This window comes from Oreochromis niloticus, linkage group LG4 (genome assembly GCF_001858045.2).
Source record: "Oreochromis niloticus isolate F11D_XX linkage group LG4, O_niloticus_UMD_NMBU, whole genome shotgun sequence".
Classification (NCBI taxonomy): Eukaryota; Metazoa; Chordata; class Actinopteri; order Cichliformes; family Cichlidae; genus Oreochromis; species Oreochromis niloticus.
Window position 1 is genome coordinate 20,761,091 of NC_031969.2, and position 21,927 is coordinate 20,783,017.

At 40.9% G+C, this 21,927-nt stretch overlaps 1 long non-coding RNA gene across 17 annotated transcripts in view; it reads left to right on the forward strand.

The window, feature by feature from the left end:
- LOC102079698 (uncharacterized) overlaps nt 1–21,927 on the forward strand; it is a 108,840-nt gene that overhangs the window by 41,613 nt on the left and 45,300 nt on the right. For 10 of the 17 annotated variants that reach the window (XR_003219621.1, XR_003219623.1, XR_003219620.1 and 7 more), the window contains 5 exons: nt 6,964–7,056; nt 9,163–9,313; nt 9,854–9,983; nt 19,186–19,840; nt 20,264–20,944. This is a non-coding gene — a long non-coding RNA (uncharacterized LOC102079698). The other 7 variants (XR_003219618.1, XR_003219619.1, XR_003219627.1 and 4 more) reach the window with 4 other exon arrangements.

The following is a 21,927-nucleotide window of genomic DNA, read 5'->3' on the forward strand; positions in this document are numbered from 1 at the left end:
TAACCTCAGTCCTATGTCCCGCGGGTCCACAGTAAAATCCATCTAAGCTCTACACAGTCAACCACACATTCATGCTCGCACTCACACACATAGTTGGTGCAAAGCACAGCTTGTCTGCTCATCTGCTTTTGATTAGTGATGACATGAGTAATGCCAAATGGGAGATATGGATCTCATTCGTCTGCAGACAAAGCCTTATTCATTGGCAGAAGGCTCAGATGTGGGAAGACAGTTTCTGTAACTTGGACTCAAGCCGGTCTTGTCCTTCAGGGTCTCATGTTATCCCGTGAACAGCGGGGTCGACCACATGTGTAAAAGTACATCAGACGCTATGTTGTATTCTTGTCTGAGGAGAGTAGAAAGTGGATTTGTTTTCCATTAGATAGTGCTGATAATGAAACCAGAGTTAATCTGGCATCTTATTGATCTAAGGGAATAATATCAGATATTTTTAATCAAGCTGAAAATCAGGCACATTTTGTAAGTGAAAAAAGAAGGAAAGGAGATTCTTCCAAGGCACTGACCCATAGATCTTGGAGGCATTAAATAATTGTCTACATTATCTGCTGATGTACTTGCAACCATTCTTTGCTATTAGCGTGCAACAAGCGTGTGTGCTTTGGATTTCCTGCAGCATACCAGTAAGCTTTTTATCCATAGTTTTTATCCATTCTTGTTTGCCAATGTTCTGTTTGGCCAGCGAGATATGTTCTAACCAAATGTCAGTGCGTGGCTGCAGAGATGGAAAGGTGATGGCACACCTTGAGAGGTCCGGCAACCTGCTGATGACAGCTTAACCCTTTTTTTTCTAACTGCTTTCTGTGTGACTAAAGGGGAAAAAATCAACGAGCGCCAGTCCTTGGATAAAACTTTAAGCTCCACCAAAGATGACTAATAATTCAAACAGTCACAAAAAAAAATCAAACATCAGAAGCACACTCCTGGGCACAAATGTACGCTCTTTACAGTTTAAAACAGGAGCTATCAGATCAGTAGAAGAGTTGTTGTAAAGCGCTTTACTGCGGCTGCCTCTGGTTTATAGGTTCACATTTGAATTGTGGTACAGTAGCTAAATGATAAATATTGGTTAATTAAATACAAGAAATGACCGAAATCTAGCGCATTTTTCAATGTTACTTTTATTCCAAGCACCGATTCTGTTTTAATTCTTTAATTGGAGATTGTTTTCACAGTGTGCATTTGTAGTGTAGTTTGCTAAGACTGGAGATGCAGTCATCATTTAGAGGTTGTTGACCTTTAGTCCAACTACATGCTCATGAAACAAGGCACTCCTGTGTGATTGTCCAGTTTCTTTTCACTATATAATCCCCACAGTTAAACTGCATTTGCGCTCTATCTTTCTGTCTCTCTCCCTATGGCTCCTTTCACCTCATTTCTGCTTTAACCCAGAAAGCAGTTAGCTTGCCAATACATATAATAAAATGTAATGGTGGTAGTTATGATATTACATGCACATTTGTTAAGCGATAAATGGACATTGGCACATTCATTTCAGACCTGGGAGGAATTTTTGATTGTAATGTGTAACTCAAAGATATTTACTTCTTTCCCAGAAACGTACAAAACAAATTTAAGTAACACATGACTCTGTTTTTACTGGCTTGATAGGTCCTGATCAACAAAGCCAACAAAAGCTGTCAGGCGTACTTGTTTACATACAATAGGAAGGGCTTACTTAGTTTTGTCCACTGTAGTATGTTTTCTCATGCAATGCACCATGTCATATCCTTCTAAGGCGTAGCAATTTCCGTCTCCCAATCAAAACATGCTAGCGCCCATATTGTGAAGTAACGCGGGAGCAAGTGATCTTTTGTCTTTGTCACCATTGTAGATAAAAATCTGTTTGTTCTACTTGATGTCACTCAAGCATAATGCTTACCCAGTGACGAGCACACTTTGACATTTTGCTATTTAAACATAATGAGACTAAAGTAACCTTAGCTAGCGCAGTATAATTGCTAACTTTCCATTAGATTAGTTAGGTATCCCTACAGCTACTTTAGCTTATGCTCCAGTAGCAAATTCAGATATATAGTAGCCTTAGTTAATGTTAACTGTATCATACAGTTTTTACCTTATTTTTATATTACACTTCACAATGCACCAGATTTCTGTGACTTCTAATGCTGATAGTAGGCCCACAGTTGTAAAGGCCTTGTGCTTGCAAATGTGTCTCATCCACAGTTCAGTTGCAAGTAACACTTTTGCCCATTTCTACTTCTAGTCTTTTAATCAGAGCAGATCTATTAGACTACATTCTTTTTCAAACTCAACCTTACTATAATACTTAACCACACAATCAGTTTGACAACAACTATGATAGATAGGCATGTAAAACAAGGATCACATTGTGCGATGATGACACATTTTAAAACTGAAAGAGACTCGTGAGATGAAAACACCTCAATGATATGTGTGTATGTAGAAGGTTTCTATTTGAAATATCAAATTTTTGAAAAAACATGAGGAAGTAGATAAAAAAATTATGAAAAAATAATTTGCACTCTTTGTCACTGGAAAGTCTGTGACTTTCTCTTTTGGCATATATATATATGTATATGTGGACTACTTCCACTCCTGTTTCAGTCTTAACCACATGAACCTGTAGTGCATCGATGCAAAAAAGATCGACTACTGCACCACCCGGTTTTTCTGTAATCTCCAAAAACAAGCAAATGTTTCGGGCTTTACTCTCCTGGGCGCTCCCCTCCTTCTGCACCGCATGGAGCAGGGTTCATTTGAAAGCCACTGTTTGTTAAGGCTTTAGCGGTTAGTAAGTGCTTCCTTTGTTTGGTGGGAGCATAGAGACGGGGGTTAATATCTCCCAGAGAGCACATACAAAGAAGGCCTTCAGCTTCCCTGGCCGGAGAGGGGTGGCCAGATGAATGAGGCATGGTCTTGGGGCAAAGGTGCCAGGGAGGGCACGGGAGGGTGGGGAAGTGCAGGGGGCAGGAGGCAGGCAGAGTCCAGCAGGTCACAGGGGTATTAGAACACTGCAGGGGGTCTGAGATGCTGCAGGCTGCTAGAGAATGAAAGGAGAGAAGTCTCAGTTTGGGCAGTGACTCTTGATGCAGATCCATTTGGTCTAAAACAACCATACCAGTCAGCAACTTTGTGATTATGACATTTTGACATTTTTCCTCATGGTGTCTAGAGTATAAAAGCTTTACGTAGAGTAGTAAAAGTTTGATGACGTTATGCCTTAGCTCTATTTAAACTATGTTATTTGTGTGATTGCCCGGTCCAAATGCCAAAGGTGGTAGGGCAGTATCTGTGCAGTTGCATCAAAAATGCCACTGATACCATCTGACCCCACTCGGAACGGCGTGTAAGGGCCACATCCCTCTGAGAAACATAGAGATATGTAAGAGGAGATGCTGATGAGGAGTGATTCTCACTATTTAGAGCAGGGGTGGGTAATTAATTTTCCCAAAGGGGCCACATGAGAAACTGGGGCTGTTGGAGAGGGCCTCATCAATAAGCTTATGAAGTGATTAAATTAAAATTGCACAGAATTGAGTTTAGCTTACTGGTGCAGCCCCCCACAACAGCCCACCCCTGCTTTAGAGGAAGACAGATAAACTAAAAATTTAAGTAAATACAGTTAAGCCACCATGTGACAACTTATTGAATTAGGAGTTAAAATAGTGTAATTAATATGTAAGCTTAAAACTTGACAAGCTTTTGGTTTACATGTTCTTGTAATGTTTCCTGTGCTGCCCAGCGCCCCCACCCATCTCCCCAGAGCTAGAAGCTGTATCCATATGTGTATTTTGGTGCTCCGTTCAACACGAGTGCAGTTTCCCAATACAGTCTGATTGTGAAGGCTCAGTGTTGCATGATGGAGAACAATGGGATTTCTGTAGTAGTTTTGGATCAGATTCTATTTCATGGGAATTGGTGTGTACTTTGGATTGCTACATGTGTTGGCGTGGGTCATGATACAGATACAAATGGTGGGGGGGGACTTGGCTGTAGGGGATGAGAAGTATTTTGAACCAGGATTTGGCAGAAATAAACTTTTCCAGGTATTGATGTACGAGGAAACACAACTGTAATTATTTCTGTTGTTTGTTCAACAAGAACAGGAAGTCTATCAAATGTGCGTGTTAATAATTACAGATAATGTATTCCAGAGTTCCTCAGAACAGTCTTTCTTTTCTAGTTTCACTTCCTTGTTAGAAGTGTTGCTAGGCTGCATATCTTGTGTTGGTTTGAAATTATGCTCACAGTGTGTCAGTGAGGGCTGCTTGTGAGGGAGATTTTTGATGTCTCCTTCTCCTCTTCTCCGTCACAAACTCATTGAGAAGAGAGAGAGGGAGATCTGTCTGACTGAGCTCAGTATTCCCACGGAACTCCGACTGGATTCATGCTGCGTCTCAGCCAAACCAATGGTCCCTTTGTGCCTGTCCATCCTAGATTCTCTCTCCTCTACACACTGCCCTCTCTGTACCCTGTAGTCCATGACCGACTATTGCTCTCTTCCTACTTCACACCCATAACCACTTCAGCAAATCTCAACAAGTTCACTACCCACCTTTGTCTGCAGGCTGGTTAATCTCAAGCTATGATTTTGAAGTATAAAGGTGTGCTTATTATACAATCAACATTAGACTAACTAAAATACAGCTGCAAACACACACTCACTGGCCACTTCATTAAATACACCTTGCTAATACCAGGATGGACCCCCTTTTGCCTTCATAATGGACTTAATTCTTAACTCTGATCCTATTAACGATCCTATTAATGTATTTACCTGCTTACCCGGGTCCCCCAAGAATAATTCAGAAGCAGTCATAAGAGCAAAATAATACCAAAAGCAAAACACATTTCTTCTCAAAGCCTTATTAGTTATGTAATTAGTGTCATCTAAAGAAAGAAATTATTGCTGTTACAAGTAATTTGCATAATTTATTAAATAAAACAAAATTTTCTTTCATATATCTTGCAACTTTTATCTAACTTGCGCTCCACATTATCACTGTTTGATTCTGTTATCACTTTGTTTTTCAGTCAGTTCAAGCTAATATTATTTGTGCTGTATATATATATATGATGAAGTTGCTAAGAGTCATTTTGATCCCTCGATTTGATCCCATGATAAAGTAAGTGAAATAAACAACCTGGAGCTCTAAGGCAGACCAAATGACCGAGCATCTCAGCCTATCTCAAAGGCAGAGCTCAGACGCACTTTAGAGGAAGCTCATTTCTGCCGCTTGTATCTGTGATCTCACTCTTGTCTGTGACCCGGAGTGGGCACTCTACCCGGTGGGGTGCCCACCCTTTTCTGGCTGAAAACTACAGCCTCAGATTTGGAGGTTGATTTCCATCACATTCATTTCACACACAGCTGCAAACCAGTGCAAGCTGGGAGGTCATTGCTCAATTAAGCCATGGGACCAAATCTCTCCAAACAGCAGAGATGGGATCCTGAGACCATAAACATCACACTCGAAACTTTGGCTGTGCTTATAAATTCTGTCCATAGATAATAAGAACAAATTGATGAAAAGCACAAAACTGTCTCTCCAATCAGACTTCTTGCTGGCGGTGCAAACCAAGCTCTCACTACAGCTGTACAGGGACCAGTAACAACTAAAAACAAGTAAAGCTTATCAGCCTCTACAGGCAATTATAGCAAAAAAAAATTTAGTTAAGATGCTATAATATAGCCCACAGCTAGGGGCATAATTCCCCTGTAATTAAATAGAATTTCAGCATTTTTATTTTAAATTAAAATGTACATACAAATACTTAAAAGTAGATATATTAGAATAACAGGGTAGCAAGTCAGGTTTTTACAAGAAACAGAAGTAATTACACTGTAAGTAATGTAGTGTGTAAGCAATTTTAAGTGCTGCATTAAAGTTTACTGGTAATTTAGCAGAGAAACAAACAGTATTTCCACATGTTACATTGTAACTATGGAGCCATGCCATAACTTCCAGGTATTGTACAGTAAAGGAGACACAAACTGAGGTTGATGTTTAAGGGCATAGAGTCAACAAGGTGCATTCTTCAGAGATTTTGGTCCATACTGACATGATAGCATCACAGTTTTTATAAAGATACAACTTTGAGGTTTGCGACCTGCTGTGTTATCAGAAGATACGTACACTGTGGTTATAGAGGAACAATACTCAGAAAGTCTGTGGTATTTTTAAGATTCTCCTTCTTACTTTGAAGTCTATATATATCTCTTATCTTCTGCACATCGTCACTCCTTCCCGTACTCTGAGATTCTAGGGGTTGAGGTGATTGTAACCTAAATTTCAGCCCTTTCTAAAATGTCATACCTCAAGTTGTGGCCACAACTCAAAAATAGACCCTTATTGTGAAAAAAAAAAGTATCCCATAACCATATATCACATGATGAGTCTGGATATGGAAGTTAATGACAACTTCACTCATTGGCAAAGTCAAGGTAGTATTTCTGTTAATGAATTTCTTTCAATTAAAATAGCAGTCTGTGGATGGTCTTTTTGCATTATCAACATCCCTATTAACATAATCACTTTGCCATTTATGGAGTCAGTTGTCAACAAATGTTCAACATAAAGAGTGATTTCCACCAGGTGTGGTTACTGCTGTGTGACAGTATACAATCTAGGACAGCTAATGAGGTCTTAGCTGTAATTATAAGGCTACCTGAAAAGTAACAAAAGTTGCAAATGGTCATTTAGCATGTTTCATATGAACATTTTCATATGTTTATGTAGTTGCATTGGCTAAATATTTATTCATATTTAGGATCACTGTCCTGCTAAATGAGGAAATGTTTTCAGGGCATTTTTGTGAATTTGTGTACATAGAATATTCTTGAATTGCACTCATGCTAGCTAAAAAGGTGTGCATCTGACCAACCATCAAACCAGTTTTCAGCCACAATGTAAAGACGATTGAAAGAACTTGACATTACATTTCCTTATTTCCCCATAGGAATACACCCCCCAAAGACCAATCAGGATTGGAAATTGATCACAGAAACCTTAACCGGAATGCCTCCAAAAGCTATTATTTCATCTAAGAAAGGTAAACACGTTGACTTATGTTTTATTCCTCAGCCAGCTAGTTTTTTCCTCTCTTTATTTCTGTTTCCTGTTACTGCTAGACATTTTTTCCCATTTTTTTTCCGGGTCACTACAGCGGCATTTTTCCCCCAATGAGCTCATCTAGTCCTCACAGCTTTATGTGTGGTGTTGAGTTCTGATTCAAAGCAGGTCTGTGAAAGAATAATATTGCTCTGTTTAATCCCCTTCTCCACCTCTGCACATTCTCCATCCTACAGAACCGTAGGAGTGTGCCAACAATAGCACCCCTCCCTTCTTCCTTAACTCCCCGCCACCTACTCTGCTCTCTCCCAGATAAAGTCAGCAGAATGGGTGGCAGGTGTTTGGGTAAAACACCATGTCCACGGGATAGGAAGTATGGGCATGACTTGGCTCAAAAGAATTCAAGTATTAGAGACCAAATGGGAATGTGTATGCAGACAGCTACATCGCTGTCATCTGCAAATTACGTACTGCTAAGTTTCAATCCTAGAAACACTTATTAAAATATATCACAAGTGTGAATATTCCATTAGGAAAAAAATGTGTTGAAAGGTATCACTGGGCTTTGACTGTTTTGCTTAGCTAAATTAATTTCCTCCAGGTGCGCTAGTGGAGCTCGGCGAGAGAAGCATGGAGTTCTTTGTTTTCAAAATCTGTTCAACGGCACTTTTACAGCAATAGCAGCACTGCTCCAGGTTCACTGGAAGTTTGGCGAAGCCCTAAGAGATCGACTGCGACAAAAGAACAGACCATTTGTCACCTGTTGCTGCTCTGAGTCACGATCCAGTCTGCATCTGTGCTGAGCCCATTACACATGCCGTCTAACAACAGTTACCTGTTGTTTACTTTGCTTTTAATAGAATGGCATCAAGAATAAGTGACCTCTGTGCAACCTCGGTTTCAGACAAAAAGATCGTATGAAGATGCTCCTTGGATGAAAAGGCTTTTACAGTTTCCCTTCATTCACATTGTTCGAATGTCCTGGCACTATGAAACGGAGCAGTTTGTTCTTCACTGTCATAGGGAAAACCCGGCATAGCTCCAGAATGAAGTGAACTGTTTTGAATAAAAAAAAACCCAACAGAATCACACGCTCTTTTCCCCTTTAGTTTGATGAATATTCCTTCTCAGGATCATTTTTCATCTGATACAAAGACTTAGGTTTGTCAGAGACTCCAAAGTCTGTGATGTCATTGTTTTTGTGGTCAAGAAAAGAAAGGGGAAATGAGGAGAGTGAGTTCACCATGACCTGTGCTTGTCCTGAGGCTGATACTTTGGTTGGGGGTTTTGGGCTGGGAGATGGGGAGAGAGGTCAGCCCTGGCAGCATCACGCTCTACTCAGCTCTTGGCTCTTTCATCACAGACTAGTTGTGATCCATGTTACCTAAAAGAAGAACTCTTGATGCCTTTCTGTTTTTTCTCTTTGCTTCTCTTCCAAGTCTGTGCTTTCCCACTTGTGAAGCTTGATCTCTTGATCCAAGTTTGACATTTCAACTACTTTACTTCTTAGGATGTTCAAGCTATTGTGAGTACAATATGAGGGAACGCCATATGAGGATTCACTACTCTGTCTGTTCAAGTGTCATTACAGGACAGGGGTTGTAATGTCTAGACCTTAGCTAAACAAAGCCTGTAGCTATCTCTCACCCTCCGTCAGATTTGAAGGTGTTGTGCGAATATGGAGATTGACCACAGCTGGAGGAGTAGGCTAAGGTTTTGTGAGATAACCAGAGTATGTGGACATTAGCTGGATTTACAGAGATGAAATTTAAAGAGGGCATGGCCTTTTGTCCAGCGATTATATTCATCGTGTTTGTACAACTGTCAGGAATGTTTATGAGGATTCCACTAATCCTCGTAATCTCTGTTAGTATTGTACTCTTACTGATGCACACCCAGGCACAAACACTCACAGAGTCACACACCTTTTACTCATACCTGCTACCATCACGCCAACAAAACAGCCGTTACCTTTTGTTTTACCCCCTATCCCTCCTGTCTTTCCCCTCTCACCCTATTGCTTTCCTTTGCTTTCCTCTGCTCTCTGCCTTTCCGTGACTTGCTGTCATTAATCTTCCCTCACTAGGGGCAGAATCTTGACTGCGTGCCAGGAAGCGTTCATACAAAGCCAAGACAGCTATCCAAAAACAGAGCCGCTTTTCTTGTTTCCAGAGCACCACAAAGCTCACACTCATGCTGCCGCGGCCCTCGGGGCAACACTTCTCCACACAGCAGCTGTAAGTGCCCTCAAACATTCACACCGAGCTTAACAACCATATTTCTGGATACACATGCAGGTTGCCACGTATGAGGTGCGTACCTTTTTGTCACAGTCACTCATGAGTCTTTCAATCCACGTCCATTTTAATCAGTATGATTTTTTTCTACGCATTTCCCGGTCAAATATTTCAGCAGACTTTGTCCGCTGATGCAGTTCGATCCATGTCCTTGTTTTTGCTTCACTCATCTGTACTTGTAATCATAATTTACCTTCAGCCGCCAGGAAGGGAAAATAATTATAGCTACTCCAAGAACATGAGTCAACTTCTTTTGACATTTCAGCGTGATGTTATCAAACTCCGCACACCTATATAACATAATAACAGGTTTACAGGAAGGAACACTCAATGCAAAAATGCAAATCCTTCTCAGCATAGTCCTACAATGATAATTAAGCGTTATTCAACATCTCGTGTTTAACGCTTGATTTCTGCATATTCGCTTGTTTGCATTTATATTTAAGATTAAAATTAGTATGCCTTATTTGTGTTCTGTAGTTTTCAGCCAGTGATGACCAGTCTGGGAGGTGAGCCAGAGTTCACCTGGCTGACTGGGGTTCAGTAGGTAAACCAATCCTTGACGTCATCCTCAGTGTGTTGGCAGCAGACTCTGGACTTTGTGTCACAGGTGGGGATTGCGCATTGCAATGCTTGGGAGAAGAATGAGTTGTAATTTCAACGCTTGCCCCTAATAAAAATGCAGATCCTTCACCATCATAAAGAGCTACTGTGAGGTTTATAGTCCATTGTTAGCACTATAAATGCCAGCCAGTAGAAAGAGGCGAGACACTTAATGTTTGTTCTGTGTGTGTGTGTGTCTAATATATATTGTATATCAGTGGCTTACTCTCGCTTATGAATACATCAGACCTTTCTTTATTAATTTATTACAACCCAAACCTCTAAACCTACACCCACTGATTCCTAAATTATTGTGAGTGATGATACTGTGACCTCCACATTTAAAAAAAAAAGGGGCCACCAGCAGTGGACGTGTTGCAGTATCTCGTCTTTAAAAAGTAGTGCCCCATTCAGCCCCTATAAACCACACACACACCAAAACACACGCATACTTTACTTCTTAGAATATATCATCCAACCTTTACAACCCACCACCACATACTACTTAACTTGCCCACTTCTCTTTGCCCTTAGATCTATTTTCCCCTCAAACCCACATTATCTCAATATGGTTGTGCAGTTAAGTGCTGAGGGTGTATTTCAGGTTGTGGGAAATATATACAATGCTGCCACAGATATGTTTTAGTTGTGCTTTGGCGCTGGTATTATGTTTCTCTTAAAGCGTCTTTTTCTCTAACACTTTGATAGCCATCTGAAAGACAGGATTTTATAAGTTTAGAGTTCATAACAACATTTATTTTATATACAGATGCACAACATCGCTAAGGTTGATGTAGACTGGGTCTGTTATCTTATGAGTCCGATGTGTCGCTTTGTTCTTTTGTTGCATTTAAATTTGACATGCATCGGTGGATTAATTCATTCTTTTTAAACTCTCTCTGGACTTGTGCTAAAAGACACTTATTTCAAGAACGACTAGAGCACAAAATCAATTTCAGGCATGTTGAAAGCTGCCATGGACTCTTTCTCTGTTGGGGTTCTGAATATAGATTTAAGGGACATACGTGTTAGAGGCACATAATGGTTTAAACAGAGCTCAGGGGACACTGTATCTACCCAGGGGGAGGGAGAGTGTGCTTTTACTCGTGGATTGTGATGATCCTCATGTGTGCACTGAGTCGTATACAATAAGCGTGTTACATCACACAAATGATTGCTGCTTGACTTCTTAAATGCAAAGATAACACAAACCCTATGTAATTATTTCTTGAAAGGTGTGCTTGCAAATAAAAACCTTCAAATTGTTCAAACAGAACTTCCTTCTCTCTGTGTTTCATCTCTTCTGGCTAAAGGCAACAGTCAGTCACTCATATTTCCCTGCATTTGCCTGGAGGGAGAACACATTAACCTGCCTCTGCTGTCACGCTAGCTTACAGTTGTGTGAGTCAGCGTCAGCAAGTGAAATTGGACCTCGGCATACCATTCTCACACATCAAAGGCGCATGCTAAAGTGACTCCATACGCTGAGCCTCCGCGGCACGGTGTGCACAGGATTCAAAAGAACCTGTCGGGAAAGAAAATGTAAACAAAATGTTCTGAGGTCATTCAGTTTTCAGGAACCAAATGGGGACAAGGGTGACAAAATAAGAGCTAAAGCTAATTATACTGATACTGTAAATCATAGTAAATGTTTGCTTTTATTTTGAAGTGGTTGTTAAGATATATTTACGATTCAGAGCAAGAGGCCATGTTCCTTTTAAATCAGTAATGTGAAATACAGTATAAGAAAGTGGTGATTATGTCATAACATAAATGAAATATGGCTTTCTGATTTTTGGTAGTTGGAATTTTTTTTTCTTAAAATATGCACCAATGATGACAATCACAACTCACGTTTTGCTTTTTATTTTTGATTATTTTTTTGTATTCAAAGGTGCTTTGCCAGTGCGCTTCTTTTCTTCTGCTGGAGCGTGCCAGAAAGCAGTCATTATAGTCCAACTCAACCCTGTTATTAAATGACTGGCTTGTGGGAAAGACTGTTTGCAAACAGCTGCCTGACGTGACCAGAGAGAAAGTGACACAGACAAACAAGACAGCTACAGAACACCCTGAAATTTGCCTTTGTGACAGCTTTCTCTATTAATAAAATATTACAGTGTGTAAAAAGTAGAAGTGACGCAGTCACCAAATTTAACAAAAAAAGGGAGAACTGTGATAGCAGCCTTCATTTGCGTGACTTTCTGTCAAAATTACATTAGCCTTCTAACTTCTCAAAAAAGCACAGTTTGTATTATTGGCTAATTTTATGGATACATACTGAAATATTTCCCACATGATGTGGGTAATGAAAGGGAACAATGGTTCCTTGAGGAGCCATGTGGTACAAATTTACAGAGAAAACTTGTTTCACTGTTTAGTTACCACTTTGTTGGTCTCTCTCCAAGCACACCTTGGGGTGTGAAGAAGGACAATACAGCCCTTTCACAGCTCTGACCCAACCATCACACCTATCCAGGACGGGGACAAAAGCAATTGTTTGCAATGAAAGCAGAGAGAGAGAGACAGAAATGAACTCAATATGAAACAATGGACTCAAATGGCAAAAAATATTACACAGTTTAAGTTACGGGAAAGGTGATGCATTGTAAAAATGTGTGGGAAATTCTGATATTTTCATTTAGAGTGTTTGTGCCGTATTCAGTGGTCCAGTGACAAGCAGCAGTGGCTGTAAGAAATATCTATTTAGTCCCCTGCACCAATTGCTTCATATCCCCTATCAAACAGCCCCTTTGTGTCAGTGTTTCGTCCAAGCACAGTGAAACAGTGAGCTGCATTGACGAGATGCAGACAGATTATCTTGTTTGAATGGCTTTTCCAGAGCAGCAGAAAGGCCACAACAACAATAGGTAACTTGTTGTAGGCACAACAAATCTAATATTCATTTAACATAGCCTTGTTGTACGCTACCCGTGGGGGCTGCTCAAGCTGGTACAGTAACTGTTTGTATTTGCATAATACACTTCACCTCTGCAGGGCTACTAATTGGGCTGGTTGGAGGGAGCCAAAAGCCCTTGATGAAAGAGAGCAGCAGGCACAATGATCACAGGAGACAACAATGAAGGGATTGAAATAATTTCTTTTGTGGCTGCTTGAGACTGTCTTTTCCTCTCTGACAGTCTGACTTTCCCAAATAGAAAAGAGCAGAGAGGGACTCACCGGGCAGTAAGGTGGTGCAGTGGTTAGTGCTGTTGCCTCACAGCATGAAGGTCCTGGGATCAAATTCACCAGTTGGCTGTGGCTGTTCTGTGTGAAGCTTGTGGGTTTTTTCTGGATATGTTTGCTTCCTCTCACAGTCCGCAGCCATGCATGGGGTTATTTAACTGGTCATTCTAAATTGAGCGTAGGTGTCAGTGTGATTGGTTGTGTGTTCCAGGGTGCACCCCACCTTTTACTGCTGTGACAGCAGTAAAATGCTGCAATGCTGAATTGAATGAGGAGAAAAAAACTGATAGATGGAGGCAGGACTCATTTATTACATTTATTTATCAAGTAACCTAAATCTTTGTTCATATATGATCTAAGCATACTGGAGAACAGCGATATGTATATGCAGTTATCTCTCATGTGCGAACTTTGCAAGCACTTTCGGGTTTGTTACTACGCAGCATGTGAGTATGTGTACAGACATGCACGTTTGTGTGGGTTTTGCATTGTGTGTGTGTGTGTGTGTCCTTGACATGATTAAACGATTCTCCTTTACTCTTGCATTCATTTTCAGTGATTTCAGCTCTATTTGATGCTGCTAACATTGGCACAGAGGTTTTGGGTTTCCCCCGCTTAGCCATGACGGTCATTAATCATGGATCCTCGTGTATCGGAACCTGACAGGACTTTTCATAGCTTCACAGTTTGTGGTGAAGTGCAGCTCAAAGGAAGTGCGTGACTGAGGTTGGCAGTGGTACTAGAGCTTGAGTCTGCAGACCAGATTTGGACTTGTTTTATTACCTTCCCCAGGAGTTTAAGTGTTAGATCATAATCATTCACACACACACCAATAAATATTTTGGAAGTTATTCACACATATTTTTGTATCTCAGTAAAAGCTGTACCAAAACCATGTACAACACCTGAAACAGAAAATTGAAGTTTACACAAGTTGAATGTGGTTAAAACAGTAAATTCTTTTCTGATTTAAATCAGTGAGGAATCCATTTTTTTCCTTTTCTCATATTTTGGATTGTCGGATCATATCACGATGGTGGTGCTCAGTAGCATTGTCACCTCACAGAAAGCAGGCTCTGGGCTGTGTTTTCATTTTCCCCTCACTGACCGTACACACTTTTTAGGTTAATCTAAACTGTCAATAGATGTGGTTTTCTGTCTCTCTTTTATCCCTATGATGGGCTGGAAACGTATCCAGGGTGTACCCCCACCAATGCAGATTATTTTCTAGTGTGCCAAAGGTAATTTTGTTGGTATCGATATTACTAGAAGTGACAGCAGAGCAGGCATGTTTTCATCTTATGAGTCTGTGACAAAATGTGGTTCTTGGAGCACCGACTATCGTGGAAACTAGCAGAAAGGCAGTTTTGCGTAATCTGGCAGGCAAGCTTTAGCATATGGTGCCAACTCTAAGGGATGCAGTCATGGGATGTGACATGCATGTAGTTGGCAATGAAATATTAAATATTAAGTGCTTGTATATTACTATCTATCCTTAAATTCTTGAAAGCTGCAGGCAGAACCATCTAAGAACCTAGCCTACTCTCAGGAGGATCTTGGGGTTTGGTGTCTTGCCCAAGGAAACTTCAACACACCAACCCTGTGTTTATCGGTCTCCGGTATCTGAGACTTTGTTGTGGTCAGTGTGATTCCAGGAGGAATTCTAGTTTTGATTCTGGCAACATTAACTTGAATTAAAAAAGCAAATTTACTGAAATAAGTCTTGTTGGTTTTGTCCATAACTTTGAATTGAATTGAATCTTTATTTTGAACATGTTAAAAAAATACAGCCACATAGAAATAAAAAAGAGGAAAACAAACTTCATGTAATGTAACACAATACTGCAGGACAAACGGGTTAAAAAAACCGAATACAACAAACAGGAAGGAGCAACACAGACAAAGGAGACTAACGTTCAGTAACAGAAAACGTGTGTGCAAAGTGTTTGTGAAACTGAATGTTTAGAGTCAATCAGATATTCAACCAGTTTCTCGAGCAACAGAAAGAAACTTCATGTCCTCTATAGGAAACAGGTGCTGAGTCAGTGAGGAGAGGAATTTCAGAAGAATGGGGAGGGAAAGGTAGCGTGTCAGAGAGTGCATGAGCGAGAGACCGAGAATGAGAGGTGTGTGGTAAGTGTGTGTAAAAGAGAGTGTGAGTAAGCCTTGGAGCTGAGGAAAGAACAAGGGGAGGAGACTCTCCGGGGATTGCGTGCGGACATCAAATGTTTACCTGTAACAAAGAGAAAGGGGAAGGTGTAGAAGGCAAAAAAGGAGAGGAAAAAAAGGCCGTGGTTTACAGGGGTGGGCGGGGACCCAAAGCCTAAAGCATGAGCTTCGCACGCAACTTAACAATACTACCTTTATGAAGACTGTATTTCATTAGTCAGTGAGCACACACACACTCACATGAGATAGCGTTGGTGTTATACATGCCTACAAGCACACACCGACACAAGTCAAGGAATTTAACAGGAATAGATAAGTGGTGGCATTCACACTGCAGCTCTCTTTGTCACACAATGGAAAAGGTTAAGGAAGATCAAAGGAACTTACATCATTTTAAGGCAAAAATGTTTTTTTTTTAACACCAAATGGGACAAAATAACTGATGCCATCTGTGGAACAGCTGGAGTTTCTGTTTGGCAGAGATATTTACTTGCGACTGTCCAAGCTCAACCCAGAACTAAAACTTCTCAAAGCAGATGTTTAGCATTCCCACACATTCCAGACCCTCCCCATAGTTACCCTGTTCATTTTTTTTCTCTATAATTGCCCAACAAATCACAACAAAATGAGAGACAGCTTTTGTTGCTGAAAGCACAGAGAGTGTCAGTAATTCACCAATGGGCGACCTCCCTTTTACTTTCTTTGGGGGTCTCTTCTATCTGCAATCTACAGTATCTGCATGACTCTCCATCTCAAAATTGCCTTATCTGCAACGAGAATAAAAAGGCTGGAAAACATGGGTTGGGGTAGAACTGATAATAGATTACTATCAACAGTCACGTCATGTGTTTACATTGTGTGCTCTCAATTATAGACCCTTAAAGTGACACCTCTGAATAATCTCTGTACGAATAACATTCACACCTATTAAGACATGGTTTTCCATTTATATTATTATGATAGCTTGTTGTATATTCCGCTTCATAATACTGCTCATACAAAATATCCTCAACACAATTATAACTTTTACATCCAACATTTCAACTTTTTGGATATGAAAAAATCTGTCAGTCACTGCTCTGATTGGCAACTTGCGTGTAAAAGGCAGAGTTGTTGGGATTTAGCCCAGGGCGCCTGCGGTCAGCGCAATATGTGTACTATAAATAATTTGGCTGTGTATCTTGTGTGATTGTGTGAGCTGGGAGGGAGAGACGGGCAAGCGAGCTACGCACACACTGGGATCAGGGCTTCCTCTCCTGCGAGTATCAGCAGTCAGAGCGCAAGGTACAATAGGGAGCATTGTTCACCTGGCAGGCCCCTGCTTGCCGACTCCCCCTCCATACCTGAGCACAGAGACAGGTGTATTTCTCCTAGTCACGCATAGCCCTGCCACACTCCCAGCTGCCTACACACTGCTTGCCACCAAAATCTAGCCCCCCCCCCCCGACCCCTCCCCACACACACACACATTTAGAAAAGCATCCAGAGGAAAAATTTAAAAAAGGCTTCATATGCTTATTCTCCAACTAGAGGTATAAACTTACTCATAGTATTTCCCCTATTTGAACAATTTTAGCCTTACCTTCATTTTTTCCTGTTTAAAATTTTAAACTTCATGTGGGCTCTTTGTAGAGTCACCAAGACAGAACTCGTGCTCCTTGAAATGCACTCGTAGGTATGCAGCTGCATGCTCATTGGTGCTTAGTGTTTTCATAATTAGAGCTTTAAATTGAGGTTTTTATAGACTAAGGTTTGCTCTTTGACATAGAAACCCAATAAACCAAGACACCTGCAATGATCAAACTATGCTACACGCCAGCAAGGGTGTGTTTCTCCGAATAAATTCCCCCTCTGCCCAGTGTAAGACTGAATGAGTCATATAGGCTGCATGTCAGTGGTTCTGTACGCCTAGTCCGGGCCAAAAGTTCATTTAATTTCTCCTCAAGTGAGAAAACCTGGTTGGGTAAACACTGGAACTCCAGTTACAGTTTGACATCTTAATGCAGGATGAGATGGGAAAGGCTTGAGCGAACTGATTTACCAAAATCTTTACGGTTAGCATCAATCGAATGAGGGGGTTTGAGGGGGATTGTGCCATTGATTACATGGTTTTCTTTGAAAGGCTCTCTCTTCCATAGATCTGACTCCCTAAGGTGCTGGAAAGACTCCAGCTCTATCAGTCTCATAGCACAAGAGGATTAGCTCTTTATCCTGGGTGATTCTATAGAAAAGAGGTACACGCCACATTATGTCTCATTATGTAAAACTGGTGAAAGCCATTTTTAGTTTCACATGAGAAATTTTCACCCACTTCAGTGTGAAACCTTGCCTTGACCTCTGTTTTGCTACACTTTGCCCATTCCCACAGGCGTGCCAAAAAAACAGACGGAAATCTGCACGTTGGCTGTATGTGAAATTACATGAGCTGCCAACATGGAATCTAACCTCATGTTTCCTGGCTGATATTTACCCAATTAATTCCCAGGCGGATGTAGAAGTAATAACACTCATGAGAAGTGGGAAAGTGAGAAAATAAAGAACGGAAACCTAAGCAGGCTAGCAATTTTGTGGTTGGGGCCATACCAAAGAAACAGCATATAGTTATTGGGAAACATGTGTCATTGTGTCATCCACCCTGTTATTTCTGTAAGGTCATTACCATCCTTCCCCCTGTCCCCACCTGCGATCCAGCTTATATCTCTCTATAAGAGCAGAGGTACGGCCTTCAGTAATGTCTCTCTTTCAGTCTCATAGGCTCTTCTCTATATCCTGCCGAAGTTCGGGTACTCAGGGTCACATAAGGAAACATTTGTTCCCAGTCTGGTTGAATAGAGCCTTGTGTTGGAAGTAGTCAAAGAGATACAAGGGGATAGGACATCCAAACAGTCCAACACAAGGGCTCTGCTCTGAAGCCCCTCTCTGTCTGAGCTGGGCCAGTAATGAATGTGCTCTAGTCTTAATCACTCTCAGAGCACACACTGGAGATATGACTGACTCAATTGTCCTCGTCTCTATGTTTTCTATGTTGAAAGCAGAAGGTCATGAGGGTCATCGCTTTCAGTAAATATTAGATTTGTTTCACCCACTCCAGGTGATGGCGGCCTCGCTTGGCTCCTTTGCCAGTAGATTTCCACATATCATAAGTTTTACACTTGCACGACTGTCTGTGGTTCTACACTCAGTCAGTCTCATTTCCCCGGGATTTTTTAATGCATTCCTCCTTTTTCCTCCCATCTGTGTGAGAAGCATTCAGCATGGGTTTGTGCTCCCTGGATATGATTATCCTTGTCACACCAATCTGGAAAACATTTGTGTGCACATTAGCACATACCTACAGACGCATGCTGGCGTGAGTGGAGACACGGTGTAGGAGGATGCACACAAGTGAGCATAAACACATTTGCAGGCAGTTGCACAAACAACCTGGAAATCCCACCCGCGCATGTTTTAAGGGGATACACTGAGAAGCAATGCATTTTCATTTGATTTTATACTGCTGTTCAGCTGGCTGCTGGCTTAACATGAAAGCTGGCACACTGTGTTTACATTCATCACATTGTTTTGGATAAGGGATAAACACCTCTTAATTACCCCATGCCAGATAATTGCCTCAACTAATACTTTAATTCAGTCTTGATTAATGATTAATGAGCTACGAGAAAACTTGTGGAAGAAACCAGATTAAAAAAGTGCAAGCCTCCTTTTCTTTCTTTTTTCCTTTCTTCCTTTTTTTAAAGGAAAGAAAAAAACCCTTCACACAGCAGCGGTGGCTTAGGAATGTGAGACAGGAATGCTGTTGAGTTACTATAAAGGGGGTTTGATCACTGAAAACAATGTCTTTGTGTTTTCGTCCCCAGCGCTAGTCACGCAATGCTGTGTGCGCAAACCTCCAGCAACTTTTCAACCCCTGCACACAAGAAAGCCATCAAGTACCTGCAATTGACAGAATCGCGTGCAATTCAGGTACTCCTGGACTGGACTGGATCGCAGCCAAAAGGGCGAAGTAAAAAGTGGAATGGAACGGTGCCAGGTCCTGTGTGAACAGGGAGTAATGTATGAGGAAGGAAAGTATAATAAAGACTGATATAACTTCTATGTGAATATACTTTTTTATTTATTCATGTTTTTTTTTCTTTGGTTTAGGTCAGAGTTTATCACCTTTACTCCCTTATCCCAGCTTTGTTGTCACTTATATCTCCTCTGCTGTGTTTTAGTCTTAAACGCTTCATCAGAGTACTTCTTAAATATGATGAAGTTAAAAAAAAAACCAGTCTAATACACAACAAAATCACAAATAATAGCAAACATGTATGCAAGCTTTGAATCCACAGTCCACAGTGAGTGAGAAGAAATGTCCAACTTTACTTAGCTTCAGCTTATTGTAAGTAAGTGGGTTCTGTTCTGATTTTGATCTGTGCTCCATTCCCGAGAATCCAGGCCTTGTTTTGAAGCTTGAGAGCGTGATCCCGGCAATACAAGCAAGCCTGGAGGTGGTTAGGACATGAAAGTGAGGTAAGAAAGACAAGAGATTCATTCATGGGAAGGTGATTCAAGCCACCGACATCTCTGTATCTCTGCACAGCTACAGATGATCATTATTACTCACACACACTGCTCACACGCAACCTGGAATGAAACTGACAGGTGATGAACGATTGCAACAGAGATTGTAACAGCTGATATCCATGACAGCTTTACTGATATTTAGAGAATAATAATACAAATAGTAGTACTACTAATAATAATAATGATAAAATGATCTAATTTCTAATGCAGGTAACAATTTTTAAAAGTTATTTCACCTTTACTTTACTTTCATTATTTTAAGGTTAACCTGTGAAATCATTTCATTGCGTTCCGTGTTTTCTTTCTTTCTTTTTTTGTCTTTAAAATTTGTTTTTAAGGTTTAAACTTGCTGCTGTTTTCCTATTCCAGTTAACTCCACTTACCGTCATGCATTGCGCAACTACGTTTGGTGAAAACAGCATGTGCTGAGGCTCTCCGCACAAACTATGGCTCAGTGAAGCTGCGGCTCTTGACGGGAGCGCGTCGTGTCAGCAGAGACTCTGGCTGCAGCTGCCGCAGAGACCATCATTGCGCTGGACCTTGAGGAGGAATCAGCATCTTCGGAAATAATCGTTCTGATCGATTTGCTGGATTTGCCTGGGCGTAAATCGTTTAATGCTGGGGCTCTTTGGACGCATTAACGGGATTAATGGCGACATTGACAAACGTGGAGAAGTTGTTATTATTATTATTGTTTTGTTTTTTTGTTTAAACGTGATCACGATGACAGCAGCTGATGGATTGAAAACTCCAGCTATGGATCTTTTCGCGTGTTATAAGGAAATGGTGACTTCAGTCTGGGATGAGTTTCTACTCCTGCCACAGATTCAGCTGCTGGACAAGTCTCTTGGGATATTTGGGATACACGCGTGGTCAAGTGCTGACATTTTCATAGATGGTTAATGTTATATGCTGATTTCGAAAATGAAATCTGTATTTGGTGGATTTTTATTTTTGCACAGTTGGATATCTTGGATTATATTTTGGAAGCTGTGCTCCAGTGGATGTCCAGTGATTTGGATAATATGTGCGCATCTCCTGATTCCGCAGGTATGTGGACAACGTCAATATAAAAACCTTTGTGTCAGCAAAAAATATAAGTATGCTTAACTTATGGAGGTTTTTATTTATGTTATATATTCGAGACGTGACAATGCATTCAGCACTGTCTACTTTGGCCAAAGGTTCTGTTCTTATCTTCTCAACACACCCACATGGGTGCCCATATCTTCTCTACCAAATTACAATTATACTTAAATTCTTTTGGAAGTGGACTCATTAGGAACATACTTATGGATACCAACACAGAAGGTGTGTTTCTGCTCATTGTCAGTAGGGAGCTGTGTATTTTGACAAAGAAAGCCAAACTCTCATTAAGTTCACCTGTTCAGTAGGTGAAAACTTCTCTTCATTATTCTCTAACATCATTACATATGCATCTGTAACTGTATGGAAAAATGGCTCAGTTTAATATTTCACATGCATGGGTTGAGCACAGCCACTGGCTATGCACCTGCACTGCCGGGTGTTCACAGCCTAGAGTGCAATGACCTGTTATAAGTTGTTAAAGACCAGGTGCAGCTGAAATAAATCCACAGTGTGGATACAGTGTTCATAAAAAGGAGCATGCCCTCCCACCGCTCATACAGTAACTCCATTCAAGGTGAGAGGAAAGTGCTTTGAGCACTATAACTTTGACCTCAGTGGTACTGGAACACCTGTCAATCATATATACATATATATACATATATATCATATGCTTCCTTTCAGTTGAACCTACAGGTCCATGTGATCACCCCAACTGATAAACATACTCAAAATCGCGTGAGATAACCTGCTTTGCAAGTTGGCATGTCCATCTTTTACAAGCCTGGTGTGACTTAACGGCATTGCATTCATAATAGGTGTTGTGTGTGTGTGTGTGTGTGTGTGTGTGTCTATGTATTCCTTCATTTGCTGAAGCCTCCACTTTCACCTGTCTTCATTTTTCAGTACCCAGTCCTCTCAATCCCACGCACTTCTGTAGCAATGAA